Source organism: Dendrobates tinctorius, unplaced genomic scaffold (genome assembly GCF_039654945.1).
Source record: "Dendrobates tinctorius isolate UK_male_01 unplaced genomic scaffold, ASM3965494v1 ptg000455l, whole genome shotgun sequence".
NCBI lineage: Eukaryota > Metazoa > Chordata > Amphibia > Anura > Dendrobatidae > Dendrobates > Dendrobates tinctorius.
Window position 1 is genome coordinate 2,290,421 of NW_027362117.1, and position 22,388 is coordinate 2,312,808.

The 22,388-nt window shown below is 47.0% G+C and overlaps 1 long non-coding RNA gene across 2 annotated transcripts; it reads left to right on the plus strand.

Annotated features, from left to right (window-relative positions):
- The first annotated feature begins 625 nt into the window (after window positions 1–625).
- LOC141077491 (uncharacterized) lies at window positions 626–16,688 on the plus strand. Of its 2 annotated transcripts, none has more exons than XR_012227575.1 (4): window positions 626–745; window positions 3,260–3,347; window positions 13,557–13,852; window positions 16,357–16,688. It is a non-coding gene; the product is annotated as an uncharacterized lncRNA (long non-coding RNA). The 2 variants fall into 2 exon arrangements; XR_012227574.1 differs by lacking the exon at window positions 16,357–16,688 and adding an exon at window positions 14,939–15,135.
- The last annotated feature ends 5,700 nt before the right edge of the window (window positions 16,689–22,388 follow it).

Here is a 22,388-nt window from a genome sequence, read left to right on the forward strand (position 1 = left end):
CATCAATGCAGCCTGATCAGCGCCCATCCCTGCAGTCTGATCAATGCAGCCTTGCCAGTCCATATCATTTCAGCCTCACCAGTGCCCATATTGGTGGAACTCCGCTTTAACCTCAGGCTCAGACTGGTGTGGTGTGAAAGTCCCCAATAGGACCTGGCGTTAAAAAAAAAAAATACAGTACTCCCCTATGTCCCCCGCTGCTCTGAAGAGGCGCCCGCTCGACTCCGTCTTCTTCCGGCACAGGCGGTGTGACGTCATCAGGCCGCGGAGGCGTCGTCTGTGCATCGCCTGCCCTCAGTGCCTCATTGTTCCGTCCACGGTTACAGGGCCGGCAGTGAACTGCAGTGAAGATCAATGTCCGCCGGGCCCAGGGGACTGGATAAAAGCCCTCGGGGGCCGCAGTCTGAGGACCCCTGCTCTAGACCACAAGGGATGCAGCCATTATCCAATCACTATCCTAGACCACCAGGGAAGCTGTCATTAGCTGAACACTATCCTAGGCCCCACAGGGCCGGCATTAGTACACTGACTGGTGTATGGGGCCCCTGAGCTGGAGGGGCCCGGCGTCAGGGTATCCATATACAGGAGAGCTGTGTGAGGGAGCAGGAGTCACTGTGACTGACAGCTGGGAGAGCCAGCCAGGGCTGAGCCACAGGAGGGCGGGACTTCCCGCCAGCCAATCCCTGCTTAGCGCGGGCTCAGCAGTGTTCTCCTCAGTCACAGTCAGGAGCGAGCAGGCCCCCGGGTGAGGAGTGTGACTGAGCCTGTGTCACGTGTATGTAGGGACGGTGTCCTGACAGGCCTGTGTGACGTGTATGTACGGACGGTGTCCTGACAGGCCTGTGTGACGTGTATGTACGGACGGTGTCCTGACAGGCCTGTGTGACGTGTATGTACGGACGGTGTCCTGACAGGCCTGTGTGACGTGTATGTACGGACGGTGTCCTGACAGGCCTGTGTGACGTGTATGTACGGACGGTGTCCTGACAGGCCTGTGTGACGTGTATGGACAATGTAGGCTCCAGTCCCTGCAGCCGACGCTGCGTCAGCCATGCTGCCAACACAGTGGCCGCTGGAGGAGGACGCTGCTCTGTCCTGACCCTTGTCTGTGTCAGCTATAGACCCTGATGAGAGCACAGCGCCGTCTGTGCCGGTCACCCCCCCCCCTCAGTTTGCCCTCCATGTGTAAAGTGAGCGCTTCATGTGCGGATGGTGCCAGGATCTGGAGGAGAGGAGACTGTCCCCAATGCCCTGGGTACCATAATCCTGTAAGAAATAGAATTAAAATGAAAAATAGTGATATACTCACCTTCTGGCGGCCCCCGGAGTCCTCCCGCCTCTCAGCCACGCTGCCTGCATCTTCCGGTCTCAGGGATGCATTGCGCGAATCACCTCAGATGATGTCACATCCGCATGACCGCTACGTCATCTGGGGTGATTCGCGCAATGCATCCCTGAGACCGGAAGATGCAGGCAGCGTGGCTGAGAGGCGGGAGGACTCCGGGGGCCGCCAGAGGGTGAGTATATCACTATTTTTTATTTTTTTTATTCTTTTTTACCTCCCATCTTATACTATTGATGCTGCATAAGCACTGTGCTTGACGAGTGTGACCAACCTGTCAGTCACCTTTCCAAGCGATGCTGAAAACATTTGTGTTTTGGGGGAAAACGCATGCGAATTCCGCATGCGTTTTACCCGTGGCAGGGAGTTGCGGAAATGCAGACATTTCCGCAGCATTTCTGCAACATGGGCACATAGCCTTACTCTCCAGACTGCTCTGATAATCTTCAGCATGGAGCTGCGGTGTCCTGTCAGGGGGCAGATGGGGCACAGCAGCCTCATGTGTCTCTAAGGGGCAGGGGGTCTCCAGGACGCTGCTCATCAGGATTTATAGCTGAGGAGGAGGCTCACCTCCCAGAGATGTCGTGTAACACAACCACACACTTCATATACAGGATACCTACATATATATGGCCGGCCTCCAGCATGCGAGGCTGATGGGAGAAGATCTGCAGGGGATACAGGCTCTGCGGCCTCTCTCACACGAGCCTATACCACGGCTGAGCGCTGGGTGATGTTTTGTCGGATAACACTTGGCACAATGTTATACTATGGGGCAGCACAGATCTGTGATTTTTTTCTTCACACTAAAATTGGCCAGTGGAAAAATATTCTGCAGCCGCTGCGAGTGGCTCTGGAATTCGGATCACACGCACACACTGAAATCTACAGATGCGTGTGATACATCGGCCTGCACTCAGCTGTCATCTGAGTGCAATCCAGCATCTACGGCCTCAGACAATGGAGAAGATGGAGAAATTACTTTCTCTTCTCAATGTGCTCCGATTCTTTCATCCAATAGAATCGGGTCATACTAAGATGATGCTCGGATGAGAGTTTGAGCCGAGCGTCAGTAGCTTAATTGAGCCGATCCTCTCGCGTGAGACAATCATCACTCGGGTGACCCCGGCCTTACACTTTTTTCCTCTGGACAATTCTTTGTCAGGTACATACAACCTCCAAAGCGAATACAAAGTGTAAGGAATGAAGTCACCGACATCAGCCGACAGAACTGTTTTTTATGGATCTGAAATAAAATATATCGTTTTTATGAGTGGACATACCTGATTTTTCTCTCAAGAAGCTTTCATGCATACCTCCCCACCCTCTCATTGTATAGAGGTAGTCCTCACTAACGCCCGGTCACATATATGCCACAGAGAAACCCTCAATCATGGTGACAAGGTATCTCAGACTGGAAAGGAAAGGCGCCATATATTAGGGTAGGGGACAGCAAATGATGATGTATTGACTGGTGAGAGAGCGCAAAAAATTATGATTTGAGGGGGTGGAGGACGGGGTACAGCAAATTATATATTGAGGGTGGAGGGAGGTGAGAGCAAATAATGATGAATTGGGGGTGGGGAAGAGCAAATAATGAATTGGGGGTAAGGGAAAGCAAATAATGAACTGGCGGTGGAGTAGAGTAAATGATGCTGTATTGGGGGTGGGAGCAAGCCAAAGATTATGAATTGAGACTGTTGGGTGGGGAACAGCAAATGATGACTTGAGGGTGGGGAAGCACAAATGATGCTGTACTGAAAGTGTGGGAGAACAAATGATGAATTGAGAGTGTTACTGTGCAGGGCGGCAGTATGTCACTTTTTTCTTTATCTGATATAGTGTAGAAGTTGGGAAAAAAGTGGGAAATGTGATCTGGAAGCGGCGCTCTAGATAACTGTGTTATTTTGTGCACAGACGATTCCTCGCTTGAAGAAGTGATGGCGTTGTGCGCTGGATGAAGAAGACAAGCAAAGATGAAGGAATTCAACTAGAGACGTCACTAGTAAGTCTGTGTGTTACTTATATACTACCATTATATACTACATACAGAGCTCCTGTGTATAATGTCACTAGTTATCACTGAATTACTTGTACACTTACACTATACATAGTGTGCTATGTACAGAGCTCCTGTGTATAATGTCACTATTGATCACTGTATTACGTGTACATGGACACTATACACTATATACAGAGCTCCTGTGTATAATGTCACTATTAATCACTGTATTACCTGTACGCTGACACTATATACAGAGCTCCTGTGTATAATATCACTATTGATCACTGTATTACTTGTACACTGACACTATAACTGTATACAGAGCTCCTATGTATAATGTCACTATTGATCACTGTATTACCTGTACACTATATACAGAGCTCCTGTGTATAATATCACTGTTGATCACTGTATTACGTGTACATGGACACCATACACTATATACAGAGCTCCTGTGTATAATGTCACTATTGATCACTGTATTACCTGTACACTAACACTATATACAGAGCTCCTGTGTATAATATCACTATTGATCACTGTATTACTTGTACACTGACACTATAACTGTATACAGAGCTCCTGTGTATAATGTCACTATTGATCACTGTATTACATGTACATGGACACTATACACTATATACAGAGCTCCTGTGTATAATGTCACCGGTGATCACTGTATTACTTGTACACTGACACTATAACTGTATACAGAGCTCCTATGTATAATGTCACTATTGATCACTGTATTACCTGTACACTATATACAGAGCTCCTGTGTATAATATCACTATTGATCACTGTATTACTTGTACACTGACACTATAACTGTATACAGAGCTCCTATGTATAATGTCACTTGTGATCACTGCATTATGTGTACACTGACACTATACACTGTATACTATGTACAGAGCTCCTGTGTATAATTGCACTTATGGTGATATTAGTATTGTGTTTTTTTTTCATTAATGATCAGTATTGTAGTATTGTGTCACTATATGGTGGTGAAATGTGGTCCGGCCATAGTGTGGTAGTATTTGATCCTTGTATATGGTGTTATTCGGTCACTATGTGGTGGTAATATGTGGTCTGGTCATGGTGTGGTGGTATTTGTTCCTTGTATGTGGTATTATTCAGTCACGATGTTGTGGTAATATGGTGTCTGGTCATGGTATGGCAATATTTGTTCCTTGTATGTGGTATTAATCGGTCACGATGTGGTGGTGATACGTGGTCCCTCCATGGTGTAATGGTATTTGTCTCTTTTATGTGGTATTATTAATTATTTAAAAAAAGGTATGTGACATATTTCCTTAAAGGGAACCTGTCACCCCCCCAGGCGTTTTTAAGTAAAAGAGCCACCTTGTGCAGCACTAATGCTGCATTTTGTCAAGGTGGCTCTGTTACTTAGCTTCCGTTCCACCGCAGAAATAATCGTTTATAAAATTGTTCAAAAATACCTTATATTTTGACAGGGGGGCAGGTCACTTATGATTTATTCACACTGCGGGGCTGGGAATCTCGGGCATGTGCAGTAGTTATCTGCGGCTCTCATGCCCAAGATTCCCAGCCCCGCAGTGTGAATAAATCATAAGCGACTGCGGGGCGGGATCTGTGGCCGCGCGATATGAAGGCCAGGATGTGATCTGAGAGCACGGGCACGTCGGGCAGCGCTAACTGCGCATGCCCACAAAACGCCGCCAAATACGAAATGACTGATGGATGCGAGGCGTCTGTCAGAGGGGGAAAGACCTGCCCCCCTGTCAAATTTCAGGTATTTCTTGAACAATTTTATAAGTGATTATTTCTGCGGTGGAACGGAAGCCAAGTAACAGAGCCACCTTGCCAGAATGCAGTATTAGTGCTGCACAAGGAGGCTCTTTTACTTAAAAACGCCTGGGGGGGGTGACAGGTTCCCTTTCAAGAAAAATAAAATATACCTAAGTAGGGCCCGGCCAAAAGAGTCTACCTTGCCGTAGTAGCAGCTTAAATATTCTTTTGGCCAAAACAAAAGCCGCTGGCTATGAAGGTGATCTGGTGTTAGATGGGAACTGTTAATGTGTGATTGGTGAGGACGTGGTGCAGAAGTGGAGTTTTTCCAAGAGTGGACAGTGGGACTGTTGAAGGCTCGAGGAGGGAGGGGTCGGAGCTGGGGTGGAGTTTCAAGGGGGCCCGAAAATTGTGGCAGTATCGGACCCTGAAATTCCTAGTGGCAGCCCTCGACCACCAGCAATGGCAAAATTGAAGTTCTTGGGCCCCAATGCAAAAACGCCAACTGGACCCCCAATTACTGTAAGTCATTAATAGCATCTGTCTTTTTATATAGACCAAATTGACTCCCCCCCCCCACAAGCTCCAGGGTCGAAGTGCGATTGCAACCACTGCACCTGTTGAACTTATACCACTGACCACCAGGAGAATAGTCATTAACCCTTACTACCGTAGCCCACCTGGGTAGCAGCCATCTCGCCGCTCCACTATCCTAGACCACCAGGAGAATAGTCATTAACCCTTTACTACCGTAGCCCACCTGGGTAGCAGCCATCTCGCCGCTCCACTATCCTAGACCACCAGGAGAATAGCCATCAGCCCCTTAGTGCTCTAGCCCACCAGGGAATGGTCGCTGTCAGCAGCCATATTCCTGGCATTATGTGACGTGTTGCATTTCGGCCATTGTGTTGTGTTCTCTGCCTCTCCTCCCTTATTTACCGAGCTCCGAAGCTTCTTCTGCTTTTATGTCTCTTCTGAAATCCCGGCTAAAATCTCCGAATTCCCAACCTACAGAAGACATCATCATAAACATATAATCCCTAATAAGGTCCTTCACGCCGCGCTAATCCTGACTGCTCGCGTCTTATCTCCAACTTCTGTTTAAAAAACATAATCACCTCCCTGGTCCCTTTCTCGCTCCTCAGCATTTCTAAGCCACAGAGCAGCTTCCACGTCCCGCGTTTCCCCGGTGGCTTCAGTGATATCAGCTCATAAATGCTGACATTTTCAGCTTGAAATCATTTCACATTGCTGCTCGGTCTGTGCCAGCTCTGATTCTGCAGAGGATGCGGCTGTCACTGTGCTGGACCTGTCACTGGGGTAGGGATGTTCTGCACAGATATGGTATCTTCTGTGCTTGCACGCCATGGGACCAGCAGACGGGGGCTTTAAAAATCGGAAAAAAAAGGTTAATTAATTACTAGCTCATTTGCCAGGAACAGTCAGTGGAGGAAATGTGCTTGCACTGATACTGGCAGGTTTCCAGGACCAGTGTGTGAGGCTTTGGGGACGTAGTTGTGTTTTTTTATGGGTTTTTTTTTTCTCCCTCAGTAAACTGTAAGATAAGGGGCTCAGGGACCAGAGACAAGTGACGGGAGAGGCAGAAGTGACAGACTCCCCCCGCATCAGGGACTTGATTCTCTTGTGTCCAAGTGCAGATGTAGAGAGTAGGACTTCTCTGTGTGCGGGCGGTGCGAGCCGAGGAGCTTACAATCACATCCAAGGACGCGATAAGGAAATCGTTACATTTTATTGATTTATGCTTTGCTGATATAGCGCCATCATATTCCGCAGCACTTTATAGGCATCATCATCACTGTGCCCATTGGGGCTCACAATCTAGATTCATTATCCTTTATCTTTGGAATGTGGGAGGAAACCCACGGAAACACTGGGAGAACATACAAATTGCAAGGGAACCATGATCTCGGGTCGAGAAGAAAGCGATGAAGTTTCTGTTCATTACTCATAAAACACATTCACAATTAACCCTTGCTAAACTTCCATTGAATGGCTATGCACCAGACGTTCGGTTACATTACCTGGAAACATTCATTGTGCCCTACTGAGCCATTCTCATGTCACAACTCGCAAGAACCAGGCCAACGCTAGTTAGTTATTCTCTCTTATGATAGGTTAACATTAGACTGGCTGGGGACCTACACCGGACACCCCACCGATCAGCTGTTTGCAGCTCCTGCAGCGGCCGCTTGTACGTGGTGTATGGAAGTGGACCTGCAGTACCTTAGAATGGCCACTATGTGGTGTGTGGAGCTGTGCTGCTCGGATCTATGCACTGTTTACACCTGGCCACCATGGGAGCAGCTGACTGGTGGGGTAACAGAACCCCCATCGATTATTATTGAGTATAGGTTATCAATATATAAGTCCTGGACAACCCCTTTAAAACATGCAGTGTTGGGAAAGTAGACGAATACTCTCAGTTGGAGAAACAAGATAATATTGTAGTTATAATACTTTTAGGAAAGTAGAGATTAATAGTTCAGCCTAAATAATCTATGATACCGCTATACTGTGCCAACAGAGGGTTATGTAAATCTATACGGTGCTTCCATAGCAGTGCCATACATTGCCTGCATAGTCCCACCATAAAGGCCCACATAATAGTATTGTACTGACATGCTGATGTGTCATACTGCTATACAGAATGCCGCCACTCACATCAGTCCACTATATGGTCACTATCTACTCTAATTGGCTCAGGGACACACAAGGGTCAATTTAAGTGGAAGCTAAATAACCAATCGGCAGTATCAACCACTGCCTAAAAATTAGCCATGGTGCCTGCTGGGTACAGAATGTCGCCCACATATTACTGCCACGCTGAGCTTTAGAAACAGCATCATACAGTACCGCTGCACACCTGACACATTGGGTTATTATCACCCCTTATGAGGCTGTGTTCACACACAGCGTTTTTTTAGCGGTTTTTACCGCGGTTTTCGCTATAAAACCGCTATAAAACCGCTAAAAATAAGCTGCACAGTCATTTCTATGCATTTTGCACTTTTTGTGCACATTGATGCGTTTTTTACCGCGAAAAAAACGCATTGCGGTAAAAAACGCAGCATGCTCATTAATTTTGCGGATTTTCCCCATTTTAGGCCTCTTCCATGCGGTTTTAAACCGCTGCGGAAAAAAAACGCATCAAAAACGCATCAAAACTGCGCAAAAAACGCAAGCGGAAAAATAGGTGCGGTTTCTGGGAAGGGATTCAGGTTTTTGAGCAGAAAATTTCTGCAACGTGTGCACTTAGCCTGATTGTGATACTTCTTTGCACTAACGGAGGAGATCACACAGATACAGTGTTACCGTTCCTTTAAGCCAAATCCCCTGGAAGGATCCGGAGCCCCCTCCTCGGCCAAATCTAGGATGTGGCGCTCCATCCACTTGTATATGAATCCGCATTAATCAGCTAATGTCCGCCTCCTGGTTTGTTCTCATTTTTTTTCTTGTTTTTGCGATTATCACAGTCATTTAATTTAGTAACGTGCAAAACAGCTTATTCCTGCTGCGGTAAAAAGCCGAGAGATGAAAGGAGCGTATTAATGAAAGTGATAAACATGTTTAATATAAACAGTCAATATCTGCGGCTAACTACTTAATAGTGAGCGAGCGGGAAGCAAGGATTAGAGGCCAGTGTGAACGTCGCCCGACAGTCTGCGAGAACGCGCAATTCTTATTAACACGTGTAGATTTATCACTACGAGAGCAGAGAACTGCGAGATCCCGGGAGAATAAAGTGCCTCACTCACAAGCTGAGCAGTCATAGGTAAAAAACACATATACTCCAGAGCTGCATTCACAATTCTGCTAGATGTTCTTGGAAACAGTCCGTCAGTGTCAGTCAGCACATCCCCATGACAACGTATCTCCGTTATAATAATGGAAGAGGCACAAAGCTTGTTCCCACATCAGACAACAGAACAGTGACTGCTATGAAGATGCCAAATCCTGGCAAATCATTGAATGCAGACACGCAGCCAGCAAGGAATGAAGATTTCAGTCTGAAAGTTGCAGAATAGTGAGTGCAGCTCTGGAGTATAATACAGGATGTAACTCAGGATCAGTAATGTAATGTATGTACACAGTGACTGCATCAGCAGAATAGTGAGTGCAGCTCTGGGGTATAATACAGGATCTAACTCAGGATCAGTAATGTATGTACACAGTGACTGCACTAGCAGAATAGTGAGTGCAGCTCTGGAGTATAATACAGGATGTAACTCAGGATCAGTAGTGTAATGTATGTACACAGTGACTGCATCAGCAGAATAGTGAGTGCAGCTCTGGGGAATAATACAGGATGTAACTCAGGATCAGTAATGTAATGTATGTACACAGTGACTGCACCAGCAGAATAGTGAGTGCAGCTCTGGAGTATAGTACAGGATGTAACTCAGGATCAGTAATGTAATGTATGTACACAGTGACTGCACCAGCAGAATAGTGAGTGCAGCTCTGGGGTATAATACAGGATGTAACTCAGGACCAGTAATGTATGTACACAGTGACTGCACCAGCAGAATAGTGAGTGCAGCTCTGGGGTATAATACAGGATGTAACTCAGGATCAGTAATGTATGTACACAGTGACTGCACCAGCAGAATAGTGAGTGCAGCTCTGGAGTATAATACAGGATGTAACTCAGGATCAGTAGTGTAATGTATGTACACAGTGACTGCATCAGCAGAATAGTGAGTGCAGCTCTGGGGAATAATACAGGATGTAACTCAGGATCAGTAATGTAATGTATGTACACAGTGACTGCACCAGCAGAGTAGTGAGTGAACTCGGCTCCCCGAGGAAGCCCAAGTGAAACGCACGTTGGGACTGGGAGTCTGAAGTCGCACTGGGATCCACATGGGTAAGGACTATTCCTGAACCAGTTATTGTACTTTTTGCCTTTTAAAGGCATATTAGCACATTTACAGGTGCATCTCTTAAAATTAGAATATTATCAAAAAGTGAATTTATTTAGGTTCTTCAATACAAAGAGTGAAACTCCTCTATTCTATAGAGTCATTACACACAGAGTGATCTATGTCACGGGTTTATTTCTGGTAATGTTGATGATTATGGCTTACAGCCAATGAAAACCCAACCAAAAGTCATTAACTCACTAAATTAGAATACTTTATAACACCAGCTTGTAAAAATGATTGTAAAATTTGAAATGTTGGCCTCCTTAAATATGTGATCAGTAAATGCACTCAATAGTTGTTCGGGCTCCTTCTGCATCAATTACTGCATCAATGCGGCGTGGCATGGAGGCGATCAGCCTGTGGCACTGCTGAGGGGTTATGGAAGCCCAGGTTGCTTTGATAGCAGCCTTCAGCTCGTCTGCATTGTGGGTCCGGTGTTTCATCTTTCTCTTGACAATATTCCATAGATTCTCTATGGGGTTAAGGTCAGGCGAGTTTGCTGCCAATCAAGCCCAGTGATACTGTTGTTCTTACACCAGGTATTGGTACTTTTGGCAGTGTGGACAGGGGCCAAGTCCTGCTGGAGAATGACATTTCCATCTCCAAAAAGCTTGTCGGCAGCGGGAAGCATGAAGAGCTCTAAAATGTCTTGGTAGATGGCTGCACTGACTTTGGTCTGGATAAAACACAGTGGACCTACACCAGCAGATGACATGGCTCCCCAAACCATCACTGATGGTGGAGACTTCACACTAGACCTCCAGCAGCTTGGATTGTGGCCTCTCCACTCTTCCTCCAGACTCCGGGACGTTGATTTCCAAGGTCTAGTGTGAAGTCTCCACCATCAGTGATGGTTTGGGGAGCCATGTCATCTGCTGGTGTAGGTCCACTATGTTTTATCAAGACCAAAGTCAGCGCAGCCGTCTGCCAAGAGATTTTGGAAAACTTAATGCTTCCCTCTGCCGACAAGCTTTATGGAGATGGAAATGTCATTCTCCAGCAGGACTTGTCCCCTGTCCACACTGACAAAAGTACCAATACCTGGTGTACAAACAACAGTATCACTGGGCTTGATTGGCAGCAAACTCGCCTGAGCTTAACCCCATAGAGAATCTATGGAGTATTGTCAAGAGGAAGGTGAGAGACACCAGACCCAACAATGCAGACGAGCTGAAGGCTGCTATCAAAGCAACCTGGGCTTCCATAACCCCTCAGCAGTGCCACAGGCTGATCGCCTCCATGCCACGCCGCATTGATGCAGTAATTGATGCAAAAGGAGCCCGACCAAGTATTGAGAGCATTTACTGATCATACATTTCAGGAGGCCAACATCTCAGATTTTACAATCATTTTTCAAGCTGGTGTTATAAAGTATTCTAATTTACTGAGATAATGACTTTTGGGTTTTCATTGGTTGTAAGCCATAATCATCAACATTACCAGAAATAAACCCGTGACATAGATCACTCTGTGTGTAATGACTCTATAGAATAGAGGAGAGTCACTTTATGTATTGAAGAACTGAAATAAAGTCACTTTTTGATGCTGTTCTAATTTTGTGAGAAGCGCCTGTATTTTTGCCTGGGTGTACTCTTTCAGGAACATGTTTCCCCCAATCATTTTACTATAGTGTTACGTGTTGACTCCCAGGCTTCCTTTGCCTGAGTTCTTTACAATCTACCTGATGCATTTTATTACTATTTATTCTGGGTGAAAAAATATTTTACAAAATGTTGTTGTATTATGTAGTAATACATATTTTTGGACATTATTTAGACAGACTTTCTGACTCCATCTGTCTTAGTTTTCAAGCAGAGTAGTGAGTGCAGCTCTTGAATAAATCAATTGTTCCTTAAAATGGTCCCAATTGTGAGCCAATGGAATTAGACAATATAACATTGGTTTTAAGAGGATTCCCCTGATTTCCTCGCCCTTCTCTGCAGTGACATATTGTCTCATTATTATCTTAAATGCTCTATTTTGGGAACATCCCTTTAAGAGGCAGCAGATTTTTATTTCTGGTGCTGTGGAGATGTAAGGAATGGAAACATTATTATGTTATTGCCTCACCCCCGACTTCCCATTAAGTCAAGTGAGCAGTAATTTCAGGTTATTGAGCGGCGTTATCTTATTTTCGGCAGTGGGAGGAAGACGCACGCTGCGTTCATTTCCTTTACTATCATTTTTATTTGGTAAAAGAAAAGTAAAGAAAGTTGTTTTTTTTATCATATTTTACTTTTTTAACTCAGAAATACAGAAAGTCGCTGCACCTGAAGGAGGTGCGGGGCAGCTGTAGCTGACTGAAGCAATGAGAAGATGGTCGGATCTCGGTAGCTCTGATCTTTCTACAATTCAGAAAGGCTTCATGACTTTACTCTAGTCACTTACGGAGCTGCAGGCTTCCTGTTTCCTCTCTGCTTACAAGGCTCCTCGTACCATTGCTCTTCCGGCTAGTTCTGTCCCCTGAAGGGCAGTTGTTTAACTATTGTCGCATGGACCCCGGTGGAAAATTTAGACCTGGCCTTCATCTCCATATTGGACTGATGTAAGGGCTTTTGTAGCATTCTATATCCTAAAAAGATATACGTGTAATAGTGTCTCCATCAGGGCACTTTCCTATAATAATGTCCCCCGTCCTGTCCCCTTTCTGTAATAATGTTCCCCGTCCTGTCCCCTTTCTGTAATAATATCCCCTGTCCTGGCCCTCATCCTGTAATAATGTTTTTTATCCTAGGCCCCATCCTGTTATAATGTCCCCCTTCATGGGCCCTTCCCTGGTGTACTGTCCCCCATCCTGGGCCCTTCTTGCAACAGTGTCCCCCATCCTGGTAGAATTTTCTTTGTCATTGGTCCCTTACTGTAATAATGTCCCCCATTCTAATATAACATCTCCCATCCTGGGCCCATTCCTGGTATAATGTATGTTCTATTTTTCAAAACATAAAAAAATAAACAATCCTTCTTACCTTAATCTGCTCCCTCGATATGCGCCGCTTGTGACTGGCACGACAACATCAGCAGCCGCCTTCTGATTTGCCAATGACGAGTATGACAGCACATGGAGCCGGCACCGGACGCACATCCAGCTGAAGTAGGCGCTGGCGTTGGCGTGCCCCCTCCCACAGGGGTCCGATCATGATTGCACCCTCTTCGACCAGGATCGTTAAGCCCCTGCTAAAGAGCATGTTCTGCTGTGCAGTGTGTTCACTTTCTGACCAATATGCCAAATAGAAACCCAATAAACCGCTATAAGGTCCATCATGGGAGTCAGATTTGGTTGTCATCCAGCTTTCCCAGGGACAGATAACAGAGGAAACAGGCAGGATGTGAGCTCTTTCTATAGACATGGTGTGAACCCATTAAGGGGAATAATCTCCAGTTAATGGCAATTTCTTTGCCGCTGATTTTCTTTGTCTTTCCGCAGCTGTAATTGCTCTCACCTCGTTTGAGCTTTAATTAACATTTTCTTTGTAATGTGTTTGTTTTGCAGCATTTCTGACTATAAAGGTGCGGAGTCATCATAGCCTGAAGTGCGGAGTCCTCACTGCTGTTACCTGGAAAACAACCATACATCTGCGCACTGCTACATGTGACAGGCAGGATTCCAGGGGATTAGCAGGAATTACCACAAAAATCAGCCACGTACCTGTCCATGGTGCTGATCTAATCTTCCCGAATCTTCTTATCGCTCAACCGTCCTGGCCAAAAGTTCTGAGATTTTGTTTTCCACATTTGCCTCTTCAGTATTTTTTCTCTTTCGGTTGCTGTTTCTATGGTTACTGACAGGTAATTATAAACATTCCGCACCTTGTTACATTTTATTGACAAATCCATGAAGTTCCTGTGACGCCTCAATATTCCCAGCGCTGCCCCTTATTCTCCAGACTCCTGCCCCTTATTCTCCAGACTCCTGCCCCTTATTCTCCAGACTCCTGCCCCTTATTCTCCAGACTCCTGCCCCTTATTCTCCAGACTCCTGCCCCTTATTCTCCAGACTCCTGCCCCTTATTCTCCAGACTCCTGCCCCTTATTCTCCAGACTCCTGCCCCTTATTCGCCACACTCCTGCCCCTTATTCTCCAGACTCCTGCCCCTTATTCGCCACACTCCTGCCCCTTATTCTCCAGACTCCTGCCCCTTATTCTCCAGACTCCTGCCCCTTATTCGCCACGCTCCTGCCCCTTATTCGCCACGCTCCTGCCCCTTATTCTCCACACTCCTGCCCCTTATTCTCCACACTCCCGCCCCTTATTCTCCACACTCCTGCCCCTTATTCTCCACACTCCCGCCCCTTATCCTCCACACTCCCGCCCCTTATCCTCCACACTCCCGCCCCTTATCCTCCACACTCCTGCCCCTTATCCTCCACACTCCCGCCCCTTATCCTCCACACTCCTGCCCCTTATCCTCCACACTCCCGCCCCTTATTCTCCACACTCCCGCCCCTTATTCTACAGTCTTCTGCCCCTTATTCTCCGCGCTCCTGCCCCTTATTCTCTGCGCTCCTGCCCCTTATTCTCTGCGCTCCTGCCCCTTATTCTCTGCGCTCCTGCCCCTTATTCTCTGCGCTCCTGCCCCTTATTCCCCGCACTCCGGCCCCTTATTCTCCACGCACCTGCCCCTTATTCTCCACCGTGCTGCACTTCCGCCGGCAGCTGGATATCGGATTCTGGGCAGATCCTCACTGATGGTCACCCGTTCTTGTTTCATCAGAGCTCCTATTTTTCACAATTTCTGGGTTTTGTTTGTCTATTTTTGAGGACTGACTGCAGGTTCTCAATGTGGAATTTCCGGCCGTGGACACAAAAGGTCAATGTTTTGTTACCCCACCACTTAGTTCTTACTTTTCCTTGTGACCTGATCTCCATCATAGGGAAAAGATCCCCTCCATGGATGAGAAGCCCCCAAACATTGAGTGATCCCCTCCATGGATGAGAAGCCCCCACACATTGTGCAGGTCGGTGTGACGTTCATTGGAGGGGGGGTGCTATTGTAATGAAATTGGGGCACCCCATGCCCCGAAGCCTGTAAGAAATTATTAACATAAAACAATAAAACTGCTTTTCTCAACATCTCGACCGCAGCTATGAGGCAGACAGGTAAGACTAGTGTAACCATTCTAGCACCTGCATGCCCATAGTAATAGCTTAAAAGCGTCCAGGGGGTGACAGATTCCTTTTCAGATCTCACATACATTGTATCTATCAAGTAACACTAAATGAAGCAGCAGAATCTGCACAATACAATGTATGCCAGCGTACAGACCCACACACAGGATCTCTGCTCCATGTGATCTCTTTGAGTTTAGCGTGGACGCTGATCACACAGAGGTGAAGCAGATGTGATTCGTACAGACCAGACCTCACCTTCATTATGAATGGACAGGTCTTCATTAGACCCGTGATGGTACAAGCTTATTACATGGCAACAGTTCACTGCCCCCATAACATGAAGGTCACAAGAGCATTATTAGCCACATAATATTGATTTTCTTTTTACCCAGAATTCTCTTTGCTCAATATCAGCGAAGTGGGAAAGAGTTGAAACAATCAGTTACATTACTACAGAAAAAGTGACTTGAAATGTGTCCCATGGTAACTTGCTTTACAGTTCAGTAGAATTACCATAACAATATTAACTATGAGAAGAAAGGAGGAAAGGCTGGTATCCATGCAGAAACTTTTTACTGATCCTGAGTTACATCCTGTATTATGCCCCAGAGCTGCACTCACTATTCTGCTGATGAAGTCGCTGTGTACTTATATTATGTTATTTAGCATATGTTAAGTTCTGTATGTTGCTTCAGAGCTGCACTCAAAATTCTGCTGATTGTGGCAGTTTGTGCATATATCACCTTACGACTCCTGGCCTTATTAAATAGACATTAGAGCTTAAATCTCCCAGCATTCACTGCTTATTCAGGTTCAGCATTTCATTGCACACTTTGGGAAGTGCCTCTTTGCATTTTACCTTACCTGAGCTTTTAGCAATGTGTATGGGCATAAGCCTAATGTTTCCCATAATAAACAGCAGAATTATGAGTGCAGCTCAGGAGTATACTTTTTACCTTTTTTTACTTTCAGGAGATGTATGTACTGGTTTTATTGATTTATTTTTTCAAAAGTTGTGAGTGCAGCAGTGGAGTAATATCTTCAGCTTTTTACATATATATGAAGTTGAGCTCCACATTAAGTCTCAGTAAGTGAGTCGCTCTTCTGTCTTCAATGTGAAGCGATCTTCTCATGTTCAGTTGCGATTCGTGAGATACAGAAATAACCTGTTTGTTGACAGGTTGATGCATCTGTCAAAATGTATGATGGAAAAATTCCTGTTGAATGCTCCGAACCGCTTTTTAGAAATAACGAGACTGTTACTTTATTGGGAAAGTCAATAAATTAGACTTGAGAATCTCGGAGAATATTTCTGCCCCTCCTCCATGCGACAAGAAGACATTTCATTTACACTTCAGTGTTTTCATCATTTTTGCCTTTAGAAGCCGCGGAATTCAGAAGACGCCGCCGAGATGTTTCCTTTTATTCCGGATTTCATGTAAATTGTTGGGATTTTTTTTTCTGTCTTTACCTTTTTGTGTCGATCAAAAAACCCCGAGCTTCCGAAGTGATTAAATATTTCAAATATTTGGTGATCCTCTCTTTGCAGAGATAAAGGGTGCGTGGAAAAGCCAAATTAAAATTTAAAGCACGCAGCGCAAGCCGCATGCTCAGATTGTTATTGGATTTTATATCTCTTCTTCCCTCCGGCGGGGGAAGGGATATTTCCACGCAGAGCAGCGGACAAAAGACACATCGCCTGAGATTGCCGGCGATTTGGCCAACAGGTGCCCGGATATATCATTATTACTGACATCAGCAAGCAGCGGGCAGCGGCAGGCAGTGGGGGGCAGCGGGAGCAGACGGGGGGGCAGCAGGGGCTGTGGGGGAGGCAGAAGGGGGCCGTGGGGGATGGTGGGGGGCAGCAGGAGGCAGTGGGGGCAGCAGCGATAGCGGGGTGCAGTGGGGGGCAGCAGCGATAGCGGGTACAGCAGGGGGCTGTCGGAGGCCTGCTTATCAATGCTTCCAGTCTTTGCAGTATGTTGTCAGCTTATTTTTATTGTTCCTACAGTGAGGAATACACGGAAGGAGGAAAGGTACAGACTGGGAAGGGGGGGCTCGGGCCGCAGGAGTATTACAATTACGGACAGGTGGAAAAGTGGATGAAAATTTTCAAAAAAATCTACAAAACAGCCGTTGATGATCAGCACCAAAGACTGGACAAAGAGGACTCATGATTATTACTGTTTCTAAATCTTCCCCAAAATAGCAAACAGTTGGTTAATGACCAGAGCAGCCATTGCAGAGCCTGGCGCCGCGCCTATCTGGGTGCCATTACTGTGCCCAATTTGGTTGTCAGCTCGGCTTTTACAGGTGCATAAGGCCAGGTTCACATTGCGCTAATGGCAATGCGCTGACGGCATCCGTTACATAGCGGCACTAACGCTATGTAACGGATGCGTTAGAGCAGCCATAGACCGCCATCGGCATGCGTTCGCAATGTGCCGTCATTCTGTGACGGACCCTCGGACGCGGGCTGCAGCGTTCGGGGGTCCGTCACCGCTAGCACAGACGGAAGCTGCGCTAGCGTGATCGCTAAACGCAGAGTCATAATATGACAGTAGCGTTAATGCAGTCCGTCGACGCTGTGCATTGAACGGAGTGCATTAACGCATTGTGAACCTAGCCTTAGTGACACCTAAGTTGCACTTTTCTGCCTTTGTCTACATTATTCTTTGGTGTAAATCAGTGGTTCCCAAACTCCAGTCCTCGCGGACCCCAACAGGTCATGTTTTCAGGATTTCCATGGTGTTACACATGTGAGAGAATTCCTGATGCCTTGATGATATTTCCATCACTTGTGAAATACTAAGGAAATCCTGAAAACATGACATGTTGGGGGCTGTGAGGACTGGAGTTTGGGAAACACTGGTGTAGATTCTATTCATGAATCAGGAGGCCCAGGATGATCAGCATCATAAGTCAGTCCTATGTAGGAGAAATTCTAGATACTTCTAAATATCATCAGATCCCAAGCTGTATCTGGAGCATGAGCTGTAGTGCGGCAGCTCTGGTGGTCTCCTCTAGGCAATGACACAAATATAAAGAAGTCCAAGAGCTCCTCGTAATGCACAATTCAACCTGCTTTGGAGGTGGTAGTGACCCCCTTAACGCTTGGACCCTCTTACGATGATGTCCCACTCCAGTCACCGGACCACTCCGGCCAATCACTTGGCGAGGGGGACGCAAGCCTCTGTTTCCAATAGGTGTATGAAGAGTCACACTGGACTCCCACATAGAGGCACTTGTCTCCACCATCCATCAGCATTGGGGCACTTCTCTCCACCGGCCATCAGTATTGCGGAACTTCTCTCCACTGGCCATTAACATTGGGGCACTTCTCTCCACCGCCCATCAGCATTGCGGCACTGCTCTCCACTGGCCATCAGCATTTGGGCACTGCTCTCCACTGGCCATCAGCATTTGGGCACTTCTCTCTACCGGCCATCAGCATTGCAGCACTTCTCTCCTCTGGCCATCAGCATTGCGGCACTTCTCTCCTCTGGCCATCAGCATTTGGGCACTGCTCTCCACTGGCCATCAGCATTTGGGCACTTCTCTCTACCGGCCATCAGCATTGCAGCACTTCTCTCCTCTGGCCATCAGCATTGCGGCACTTCTCTCCACCGTCCATCAGTATTGCGGCACTTCTCTCCACCGCCCATCAGCATTGTGGCACTTCTCTCCACCGGCCATCAGCATTTGGGCACTTCTCTCTACTGGCCATTTCTCTCTACTGGCCATCAGCATTGCGGCACTTCTCTCCACTGGCCATCAGCATTGCGGCACTTCTCTCCTCTGGCCATCAGCATTGCGGCACTTCTGTCCACCGTCCATCAGTATTGCGGCACTTCTCTCCACCGCCCATCAGCATTGTGGCACTTCTCTCCACCGGCCATCAGCATTTGGGCACTTCTCTCTACTGGCCATTTCTCTCTACTGGCCATCAGCATTGCGGCACTTCTCTCCACTGGCCATCAGCATTGCGGCACTTCTCTCCTCTGACCATCAGAGTTGCGGCACTTCTCTCCACCGTCCATCAGAGTTGCGGCACTTCTCTCCACCGTCCATCAGTATTGCGGCACTTCACCGCCCATCAGCATTGCGGCACTTCTCTCCACTGGCCATTAGCATTGCGGCACTTCTCTCCTCTGACCATCAGAGTTGCGGCACTTCTCTCCACCGTCCATCAGAGTTGCGGCACTTCTCTCCACCGTCCATCAGTATTGCGGCACTTCACCGCCCATCAGCATTGCGGCACTTCTCTCTACTGGCCATCAGCATTTGGGCACTTCTCTCCACTGGCCATCAGCATTGCGGCACTTCTCTCTACCGGCCATCAGCATTGCGGCACTTCTCTCCTCTGGCCATCAGCATTGCGGCACTTCTCTCCACCGTCCATCAGTATTGCGGCACTTCTCTCCACCGCCCATCAGCATTGCGGCACTTCTCTCCACTGGCCATCAGCATTGCGGCACTTCTCTCCACCGCCCATCAGCATTGCGGCACTTCTCTCCACTGGCCATCAGCATTGCGGCACTTCTCTCCACTGGCCATCAGCATTGCGGCACTTCTCTCCACCGCCCATCAGTATTGCGGCACTTCTCTTCATTGACCATCAGCATTGCTGCACTTCTCTCTTGACAGTAGTGCACAATCCCCCCTCATCCAGAACCAGCCGGGCAACCCCCTATTCTATATCTCCTGTGCAGCCCCTCATCTCCTCGGACTCCCCCTCTTCTTATCATCTTCGTTCATTGTGATTTCTCTGATTTCTTCTTTTTCTGTTAGGATTTCGCCCAACAATGACAGATTTTGCGGTGGGTGGATGTGATTTTGTTCTGTATTTTCTGTTGCTCACCTGCAAAAATAAATGGAGAAGGAGGAGGGAGGGAGGATATGATTCAGCGCAGAGATGGAAGACGCAGAGTGAATATCCTCCATGCACGAATCAAGGACAGAGTGGTCTTCTGCATTTATGGGGGTCTATAAATAACCGTGATTGTGATGTGTGCTGACACACGAGACGCCAGCCCTCGTTGATTATATGCCTGTATTATATGATTATTACACTGACACGTCCTCCCTGAGTCGCCGCAGACATGATGGAGGACCCCCGTACAGAGGACGTGCATGGCCATGTTACATCCATCCTGCGGCATCATGCCCATGAATATACACAGGATTGTCGGTAAGATTTACCTGCTGGGATAAAGCGAAGATTCCTGGAACAAACAGATTATGGGGCGGACGGTGAATCGCTCAGATGTGAGCATCAGACATAATATTATGGAAACAGGACGTTCATTTGTATCAATCACTATTAACAGAGAATTGCTATAGAAGCCCGTGGGGTCAATGTAGTATCCGCACCAGGGTCTGCCGACCGTCTCACAGGGGTCTTTGGGTTCCCACAATGGTCAGGACCAGAATATTTCCGCAGCTTCATCACTGCTAATATCTACATCAGATCCAAACATGACATCTATAGACGAGCGAAGACTGCGGACATTCGATTTGTCAGATTCCCTCAAATTCTGCCGGACAACATAGAATTTAATCAAATTGCTGGTGAAAGCCATTTATTACATTCTGAACTCTTACCAGACCCCGGAGCACAGTAATCGAAGGGTTAAAATATAAACAATACTACACCTCCTGCACTTACCTGCAGTGCGCGCCCACCCGGACCGCCGCCGGCTCTTCTCCTCCCTCCGTCCCGGTCTTCTCTTCCATCTTCACCTGTGTAGGTGCGCGTTCACACTGCGACCATTTACAGATGAAGACGAGGATGCAAACAACGAGGAATTACCTGCTGTGAATACAGAACTAGTAATAGGACAAGTAACTCACATAGGGGAACCGTTAACATTATTTTCATTAAAAAAGCTTAAAATCCATCATAAGGAGCATCCCAATCAGGATAATCCCTAATCCAAGATTTGATTTTTTTCACTATTTTTTATATTTAGATTTGTTTTTAGTTGACTATTTTCTCTTTCGGCGCTTGCTGAACGTCACACAATGTCGTGACATCACTTAAGACCTCGTGTGTAGAGGGAGCCAACGGAGGACCGGACGGGGAGCTGCACAGGCAGCAGGTGAGGGAGGTGAGTATGGGTTGGTCCTTTAACACTTTGCCAGCCCAATGTTGGCCGGCAGGTGGCCAATACACTTTATTCAATAGCAAAATATTGATCGGATTTGAATTTATTCTGTGGAATTTGAAATGCGTTGGATTCGCCTTCTGGAGGCGCGAGGATGTTTTACCAGGATCTGCTGATGCGCGCCTCCTCTTATCTGGAAGGCAGAGATCCAGTTTAGGGATCATAGTCTGTTAAGGGTGGAGATTACATGCCAGACACTGGGTTACGCTCCACCTCTGCCCAATATCAGACGTGCACATTTCTGGCACATGGCTGATATGTACCCTACTTTGGACCCTCACAGACAGGAGTTGGGGGTCATCTATTTGAATTTGGTGACGTGTCAGTACAAGATGTCACACATGGGGGACAATGGCTTCAAACTGCGGAGGTCGGGAGGGCAAAAAACTCCCATCAGACTCTTGGGCGACATTACGGCTCGCTATCTGTATCGAACACTGGTTCCCGATCTGGGGGTATAATAAGATGTGGAGATTGGAGGCAACGATTTATTTTCTCGTCAGTTTTCCTGCGGTTGATTATTCCAGACGCCACAACCCGGCACATCAGAGTTAATGAAAATGTGCACAAAGGACAAGGACACCAGGGGCATCACCACACGGAGCGGCCTGGATGATGGGCACACATGGCTCCCATGGAATTAATTATGCATCCTGCTTCCTCCATGCACTTTGTCATGATGAACCATATTCTGCTGTCTCCGCTAATTATCCTCAATGCTATCCTCCTCTGTGCGGGTTCACGTGCCGGAGCCTCCAAAGACCCCGCGTCCCTCTTTGATTACTCGGCTTCATGTAACCTTGCCTTCATTCTCCCGCTGCTTCTTCAGGGAGATTTCTTCAAAGACGATCCATAGTGATAAATACTTGGCTCTTGGAGAGTGTGAGTTCTGCGTTCCTCATTATTATATACACTCTTGGGTATTTCATCTTAATATAAAACATCATGGTCAATGTGACAGTCAGACAGCAACCCTTCAATGGGGGGTCAGGTATAACCTGGCCATAATGCCCACCCCAGCTTTATTAAATCATCTGTGCCACGA